A 9,290-nucleotide genomic window follows, 5' to 3' on the forward strand; every position below is an offset into this window, starting at 1 on the left:
GACAAGCCTTAATTAGGGGATTTTCGAGTTTTCGGAGCTCTGAAATCGCTCTTTTCTCGCCATCTTTGGACATTTTCCCACAAACCCGTCCACTCATGTGGTAATTTGGGTCAAGTCAAGCCTAAGTTGAAGCCTAGTCATGGGTTCGAGTCGGAATTTCGACAGCATTTCGTTATAACGGCGATTATGCCCTAGGAAATGTCCTGAAAAATCCGTCACAAATCAAAATTCCGAGATGATAGGAAGTTTACCCATCATACAAGGATTCCAAATATCAAGTTTCATCACAAATGGGCAATCCTAAGGCTATTTTCGAAGCGATTTACGGTTTAGTTGTGAAACCGTCTCAATTTCACTCAAATGCCCAAAACTCAACGAAAATTCAAAACAAATACATGGTTATGATCCTTATATTACCAATTAGCCATTTAGAAGGTCAATTTTGCAAGGCAGGGGAAAAGCCCCAAATTTTCGACATAATTAGGGTTGAAAACCCTGATTTTGTCGGTCCAATTTGATTAATTACAGAAGATTAATGCAAGATTAATACACATACCTCGATTAGACATGGCAAATGCGAGTTTTTGATCAAATTTTGACGAAAATTGGTTTGAATTTGAGAGAGAAATTAGAGAATTATGTTTCGAAATTATGAAACATAAACCCCTGTTTCATCGGGTTTTTACCCAGAAAATGCCACGTCCAGGAAAAGACGCAGCAGGTGCTGCGCCTCTTCCAAGGGACGCAGCTCTTGCTGCGCCTCTTCCTCAGTTTCCCTTCATACGAATTTTCGAAGATTCGTTATAAGTTCGTTATTTTGTGGGCCCATATTTGGTGCGCCTCTTCCTCGATGTCATATCGCGTATTTGGTCCGTCTGACATTTATTCTTCACCCGGACCCGTATTCCCAAGCCAACAACAAACTGTCGCCATATTTTTTGCCAAGACCTAGCTTGTCACAACGAGCAGTTCTTCTTTGACAAGTGTTTCGACATGCCTTTATTATGTTCCCCAGCGAGAGTACACGGATAGACATTCGCTCTCGAGACATGGAGATCAGCTCCCAATTATGTTCCCCCAGCGAGAGTTCACGGACAGGCAATCGTCCCTCTCGAGACATGGAGATCAACATCGACCCCGAGCTCTTTCGAAGTTTGTTTGAAGCCGACCCAAGCAAATTTCTCCCAGTAGTTCCTGACTATGTCCTGCTGCCTCCTCCCAATATCACATTTTGTTTCCCCTGGAGTTTCAAGGAATTTCAGGTATGGTCTCTTCTTATGGCTGGCGAGGCTCCTCATGTAGTCTAATGGACTTTAAACGACCCTCCCCGATAGTCGACAAACTCTAAAATGTTCCCGATGACAGGTCCTTGGCTCAGACCCCTTGAGCCGCCTCGCGTCGCCATAGTCGTGAGGTTGTAATCTTCGATTGATCTGATGGCTATACTTTGACTTTCGTCTTGTCCAAGCCTCAATCAAAGTGGGGGCTCTGTAGATACCTCATTTCTGCACCTCCCGCAAACCACCCGGTGATGATTGGGCCGCATGTTTGGTATACGGAACGATTTGTGATAGTTCGTAAGTTTATCGTCAAGTGGTCTCTCAAACACTTGTGTCTACCTCTTAATTGTCATCTACGTGCCGATACGGTCGTTTTGGCAGTAATTAGAGTACATTTGGAGTCCGGGTCAAAAAACCGTCTTCATTTTCTAAAACCGAGTCAGAATGTTCTGGAATATTCCGGATATTTCTATTCCATATTTTCCAATCTTTTGATCTTTGGTAAAATATCTCCCGTAATATTCACACAAAATATCAAGGAAACGAGATTAATCCGCTATTCCATAATAGAAACGCGGAAATCTTTCTTCCGCGGGAGGAAACAACTGAGGAAAGGACGTAACAGGTGCTACGCCTCTTCCAAGGGACGCAGTGCCTGCTGCGCCTCTTCCTCAGTCCTTTTCTGCATATTTTCCGTATCTTTTCGAGATTCACTTCCAAAGTTTCTTCGAAAACCCTACTTTCTCCGTGTGATTAGTATAAATAGAGACCTTCGGTCTCACATATTTCTCACGCGAGTGTCCGCCCTTCTATTCTCCCTTTGCATTCTAGACCATGTTCTTACTTATTGGCGTCTACGTGGTTGAACTTTCGACCACGTAAGCTCAGATCCTTCTGAGTACCAGCCTCGTTTACATGACTGACCAATTTGACCAACTCCACGTCAATCAACTTTAATCAATCTTGTTCGTTTTCCTCCTAGAGGGCACTTTCATCGTACATTCGAGTCGAGCATCACTAAACGTTAACTTAGTTCATCTCATTTCGTCAAAAATGTAAGTCTGAGGGTGTAAATCCTTCTTTTATTATTGTTATTTATTTTTGTAATCATTAATGTAAGATTTATGTCGAAGATATCCTTAAAACCGATTTGTAAAACCATATTTTAAAACCCTTTTCACGGATTATCAGAAGACAACCGTGGAGAAAGGACGCAGCAACTGCTGCGCCTCTTCGAAGGGACGCAGTACCTGCTGCGCCTCTTCATGAGGCTGCCGCAGTTCCTGCTTCCTTTCTTCTTCCTTCGTCCTTTGATAATTCGATTGTTTTTTGTTTTGTTATTAATTGTTCGTCGTTTCATTAACATAATAATTCGAGTATAACAATATTAACATGTAAATAATTCATTGTTTATTAATTCATCTTTCAAAATCCCGACTTAAATCCCAAGTAATTCATATTTGCGGGTTTTCGTCATTAAAGTCAATTCGGGTTTTAGAGATTCGATTAATCCATATTGAATCTCTGGAATTCATCTTTGATATACTTGTATCTGTTATTCATCCGTGACCATCATTAATTCATCATTAGTAATCTGTTTAGCCTAATTAATTTAATTAGTTTGTTAATTTGTAAATAACCTTGTAAATCTTATATAATTCGTTCTAATCGGTTTCATCCATGTTTTATCGTTTTTATGACCTCATTCACATGTAAATAATTTTTTAATCACTTTCATCCGAGTCAATACCATTAATCAACCATTAAATTCACCAATAAACATTAACGAGATGCGGTTCCGGCTTCACAGCTAGAACTCAACCCAGGAACAGACGCAGCGACTGCTGCGCCTCTTCCAAAGGACGCAGCTCTGCTGCGCCTGTTCCCGGTTGATTTCTGTCCCTGAAATCCCGTTTCTGCCTTGACATAGCTATTAATTACGTATTAATTTACTATTATCCGTATTATCACCCTTAATTTCTGTTCGTTAATTTAGTTATTCTTTCTTTTCTAAAACCATCCGTTTTAAATGTATTTTCGACATAAATCGTTAAATCCGATGTAATTATTGTAATTTTCCTTTATTGTATTTTTATTGTATTTCTTTTGTCATATTGTTTCTATGCTTTCACATGCAATTAACCTAAATTCCTACTTCGACTCAATTATATTTAAATCATGTGTTAACCGACTTAGTTAATTCTCACATGCTAGGATTAATTTATTGGATGTTGCATTGCATGCATATAACCATCAATATATCGAGTATAGACAATTTCCCTAATCATTAGTAGAGGCCGCTATCGAGGCTGGCGGGATTAGGTGTTCGATCAAAAGAGCTTCCTAATACGTACCCTCACCCCTGACTCCAGATCTCTGTGAACATCCGTGTTCATTGGCATCCACGAGAGTCATTCAAGACATAGAATGCTAAGGGTAACGAGTGCTTAGTGTTCATGTCATTACTTTGTGTCTTGACATGACACGAGGTATTCAAACGGTTTTCAATTTTCCACAATAAATTGGTGGCGACTCCACTAATGCAAATAAACCAAAGAGAGAAAAGCTTGCTTCGCTTTTTCGCCCCCGTGGGCCCGCGTCCATAGTTGTTAGTTTCGATTTGTCGATTGTTTAATTGAAATGTTTGGAGTGGAAGAGGTGGTTGAGTAGTTCATTAATATTGTCAGCGATTTGAATAATTTTTCTACAATAGTTAGTAATTGAGATATAGATAACACATTGGAAATAAACAAAAAAATATGAAGATTTGTTGTTTTCAAAATTGAGATAGTGGGAAAAAGAACGCGTCTGCCGGGAGTCGAACCCGGGTCTATTGCATGGAAGGCAATTATCCTAATCGTTGGACTACAGACGCTTGGTGACAAACCTTTATTATTTTTATAATTATCCAAATTATATGCAGAGAGCCAGAGACAAGGAAGTAATATCAAATACTGCTTATGTAGTTTTAAGTTTGTCTAGGATCTTATACGTATAGAAAATTGGTCAATTTTTTTTTTAGTTGTGTTTTAACTTATAAAGTTTGCACATTACAAACAAAATGAGATTTATACTCGTATTAAAGTATCCATATAATATCACTCCCAATGATAATATATAATATATATTGATTAAAATCACGCTAAAATTATACTCCGTACCTTTCTAATTTGGTCATATATCCCAACTCTCAAGTCCTACACGGCTACTGTTGGTGCAAAACAAAGCAGTAACAATGTAAATCTTAGGACATCAGAAAAATATAACCCGATTTGTAGTGACGTGGTAAGACAGTCACTGCCTTGAAAACTATATTCCGGTACGACCGTGGTGGGGATCAACAATTTACCGATAGTTCCCAAAGGATTTACACTACTGCACTCAGGCATGCCCACTCGAGACAGTGAGCATTGGAACGATTAAATTATCTTTACCCCGAAATTATAATAGAGAAAGAGAGAAGAGAGGAAGACGAGAGTGTTGTGTATTTTGTTGTGTAGAGGAGTGCTGCTTATTTAGGAAGAACGGGATCAGTTAAGGAGCCAAAACCGTCTCCTAAAACTATGCAGTCAAGGCTGGAAATGGGGAGATAAAATCTCACCCACTAACAGCCGAATTTGGCTAAGCACCTAGACACTTCAGTCCGGATCCGGGCCGGGCCGGGCCAGGCTCGGGCACGGCGCGTGCGCGTGTGCGAGCTGAATTAAGCACTTCTTAACATTATCAACAAGACAAATATAACTACTCAGGGCAGACATGTAAACATAGTTCAACAACAAGCAAAACATAAGTCCCACAACCAAAATGGAAAGAGCTTGCCGAAACAAGTTCAATATAAAAACCATGTCCCCATCTGGGTTCACGCGTGGTGGTCTTACGCATTGTCTGTGTCCAGAAGTGGTGGCGACATGACTGTTCCCAGGTAAGGGCGTGGTAGTTGCACGTTCTTATCTGGATCCAGACGATGTGGCTCCACCTTTCCCCTTTCTTTTCTTGTAAAAAAAGTCGATTCGTTTTATGTCGACGTCGGTGTAAGTCGACAAGTTAAATCTTGTGTTAATTAGTAATTCGTCGTTTTGATTTAAAAAATAAAAATCTATTCATTTTACGTCGATTAGTTTACCGTTGTTTGAGTTTGTAATTCTTCCATTTTAATTTTAGAAAATTGTTTCGTTTTACATCCATCAGTTTAACGTTTTTGATTTGTAATTCATCGTTGTGATTAGCTTGTTAGTTATTCGATATTAGTTGTTAGTTTCGATTTGTCGATTATTTATTGAAATGTTTGGGTGGAAGGGGTGGTTGAGTAGTTCATTAGTATTGTCAGCGATTTGAATAATTTTTCTACAATAGTTAGTAATTGAGATATAGATAACACATTTGAAATAAACAAAAAAAATATGAAGATTTGTTGTTTTCAAAATGGAGATAGTGGGAAAAAGAATGCGTTTGCCGGGAGTCGAACCCGAGTCTATTGCTTGGAAGGCAATTATCCTAACCGTTGGACTACAGATGCTTGGTGACTAACTTTTATTATTTTTTTAATTATCCAAATTCTATGCAGAGAGCCAGAGACAAGGAAGTAATATCAAATACTCTGCATGTAGTTTTAAGTTTGTCTAGGATCTTATACGTTTAGAAAATTGGTCAATTTTTATTTTTTTTAGTTGTGTTTTAAATTATAAGGTTTGCACATTACAAACAAAATGAGATTTATACTCGTATTAAAGTATCCATATAATATCAGTTCCAATGATAATATATAATATATATTGATTAAAATCACGCTAAAATTATACTCCGTACCTTTCTAATTTGGTCATATATCACAACTCTCAAGTCCTACACGGCTACTGTTGGTGCAAAACAAAGCAGTAACAATATAAAGCAAAGGAGATCAGAAAAATATAACCCGATTTGTAGTGACGTGGTATGACAGCCACTGCCTTGAAAACTATATTCCGGTACGACCGTGGTGGCGATCAGTAATTTACCGATAGTTCCCCAAGGATTTACACTACTTCATTCAGGCACGCCCACTCGAGACTGAGAGCATTGGAACGATTAAATTATCTTTACTTATAATAGAGAAAGAGAGAAGAAAGGAAGACGAGAGTATTGTGTATTTTGTTGTGTAGAGGAGTGCTGCTTATATAGGAAGAACGGGATCAGTTAAGGAGCCAAAACCGTCTCCTACATCTAGGCAGTCAAGGATGGAAATATGGAGAGAAAATCTCACCCACTAACAGCCGAATTTGGCTAAGCACCTGGACACTTTAGTCTGGATCCGGGCTCGGGCAAGGCGTGCGCGCGTGTGCGAGCTGAATTAAGCACTTATTAACATTATCAACAAGAGAAATATAACTACTCAGGGCACACATCTAAACATAGTTCAACAACAAGCAAAACATAAGTCCCACAACAAAAATAGAAAGAGCTTGCCGAAACAAGTTCAATATAAAAACCATGTCCCCACTTGGGTTCACGCGTGGTGGTCTTACGCATTGTCTGTGTCCAGATGTGGTGGCGACATAACTGTTCCCAGGTGAGAGCGTGGTAGTTGCACGTTCTTATCTGGATCCAGACGTTGTGGCTCCACCTTTCCCCTTTCTTTTCTTGTAAAAAAAAGTCGATTCGTTTTATGTCGACGTCGGTGTAAGTCGACTAGTTAAATCTTGTTTTAATTAGTAATTCGTCGTTTTGATTTAAAAAATAAAAATCTATTCATTTTACGTCGATTAGTTTACCGTTGTTTGAGTTTGTAATTCTTCCATTTTAATTTTAGAAAATTGTTTCGTTTTACATCCATCAGTTTAACGTTTTTGATTTGTAATTCATCGTTGTGATTAGCTTGTTAGTTATTCGATATTAGTTGTTAGTTTCGATTTGTCGATTATTTAATTGAAATGTTTGGGGTGGAAGGGGTGGTTGAGTAGTTCATTAGTATTGTCAGCGATTTGAATAATTTTTCTACAATAGTTAGTAATTGAGATATAGATAACACATTTGAAATAAACAAAAAAAATATGAAGATTTGTTGTTTTCAAAATGAAGATAGTGGGAAAAAGAATGCGTTTGCCGGGAGTCGAACCCGAGTATAATGCTTGGAAGGCAATTATCCTAACCGTTGGACTACAGATGCTTGGTGACTAACTTTTATTATTTTTTTAATTATCCAAATTCTATGCAGAGAACCAGAGACAAGGAAGTAATATCAAATACTCCGCATGTAGTTTTAAGTTTGTCTAGGATCTTATACGTTTAGAAAATTGGTCAATTTTTATTTTTTTTAGTTGTGTTTTAAATTATAAGGTTTGCACATTACAAACAAAATGAGATTTATACTCGTATTAAAGTATCCATATAATATCAGTTCCAATGATAATATATAATATATATTGATTAAAATCACGTTAAAATTATATTCCGTACCTTTTTAATTTGGTCATATATCACAACTCTCAAGTCCTACACGGCTACTGTTGGTACAAAACAAAGCAGTAACAATGTAAAGCTAAGGAGATCAGAAAAATATAACCCGATATGTAGTGACGTGATATGACAGCCACTGCCTTGAAAACTATATTCCGGTACGACCGTGGTGGCGATCAGTAATTTACCGATAGTTCCCCAAGGATTTACACTACTCCATTCAGGCACGCCCACTCGAGACTGAGAGCATTGGAACGATTAAATTATCTTTACTTATAATAGAGAAAGAGAGAAGAAAGGAAGACGAGAGTATTGTGTATTTTGTTGTGTAGAGGAGTGCTGCTTATATAGGAAGAACGGGATCAGTTAAGGAGCCAAAACCGTCTCCTACATCTACGCAGTCAAGGATGGAAATATGGAGAGAAAATCTCACCCACTAACAGCCGAATTTGGCTAAGCACCTGGACACTTTAGTGTGGATCCGGGCTCGGGCAAGGCGTGCGCGCGTGTGCGAGCTGAATTAAGCACTTATTAACATTATCAACAAGAGAAATATAACTACTCAGGGCACACATCTAAACATAGTTCAACAACAAGCAAAACATAAGTCCCACAACAAAAATAGAAAGAGCTTGCCGAAACAAGTTCAATATAAAAACCATGTCCCCACTTGGGTTCACGCGTGGTGGTCTTACGCATTGTCTGTGTCCAGATGTGGTGGCGACATAACTGTTCCCAGGTGAGAGCGTGGTAGTTGCACGTTCTTATCTGGATCCAGACGTTGTGGCTCAACCTTTCCCCTTTCTTTTCTTGTAAAAAAAGTCGATTCGTTTTATGTCGATGTCGGTGTAAGTCGACTAGTTAAAGCTTGTTTCAATTAGTAATTCGTCGTTTTGATTTAAAAAATAAAAATCTATTCATTTTACGTCGATTAGCTTACCGTTGTTTGAGTTAGTAATTCGTCCATTTTAATTTTAGAAAATTGTTTCGTTTTACATCCATCAGTTTAACGTTATTTATTTGTAATTCATCGCTGTGATTAGCTTGTTAGTTATTCGATATTAGTTGTTAGTTTCGATTTGTCGATTGTTTAATTGAAATGTTTGGGGTGGAAAGGGTGGTTGAGTAGTTCATTAGTATTGTCAGCGATTTGAATAATTTTTCTACAATAGTTAGTAATTGAGATATAGATAACACATTGGAAATAAACAAAAAAATATGAAGATTTGTTGTTTTCAAAATGGAGATAGTGCGAAAAAGAATGCGTCTGCCGGGAGTCGAACCCGGGTCTATTGCTTGGAAGGCAATTATCCTAACAGTTGGACTACAGACGCTTGGTGACAAACTTTTATAATTTTTTAATTATCCAAATTCTATGCAGAGAGCCAGAGACGAGGAAGTAATATCAAATACTCCGTATGTAGTTTTAAGTTTGTCTAGGATCTTATACGTATAGAAAATTGGTCAATTTTTATATTTTTTAGTTGTGTTTTAAATTATAAGGTTTGCACATTATAAACAAAATGAGATTTATACTCGTATTAAAGTATCCATATAATATCAGTCCCAATGATAATA

The 9,290-nt window shown here is 37.9% G+C and overlaps 2 non-coding genes across 2 annotated transcripts; both read right to left on the reverse strand.

The window, feature by feature from the left end:
• Positions 1–4,083: 4,083 nt before the first annotated feature.
• TRNAG-UCC (transfer RNA glycine (anticodon UCC)) lies at positions 4,084–4,155 on the reverse strand. The gene has a single exon. It is a non-coding gene; the product is annotated as a tRNA-Gly (tRNA).
• Positions 4,156–8,974: 4,819 nt separating this feature from the next.
• TRNAG-UCC (transfer RNA glycine (anticodon UCC)) lies at positions 8,975–9,046 on the reverse strand. The gene has a single exon. It is a non-coding gene; the product is annotated as a tRNA-Gly (tRNA).
• Between the last annotated feature and the right edge of the window lie 244 nt (positions 9,047–9,290).

Source organism: Silene latifolia, chromosome 1 (assembly GCF_048544455.1).
Source record: "Silene latifolia isolate original U9 population chromosome 1, ASM4854445v1, whole genome shotgun sequence".
Lineage (NCBI taxonomy): Eukaryota > Viridiplantae > Streptophyta > Magnoliopsida > Caryophyllales > Caryophyllaceae > Silene > Silene latifolia.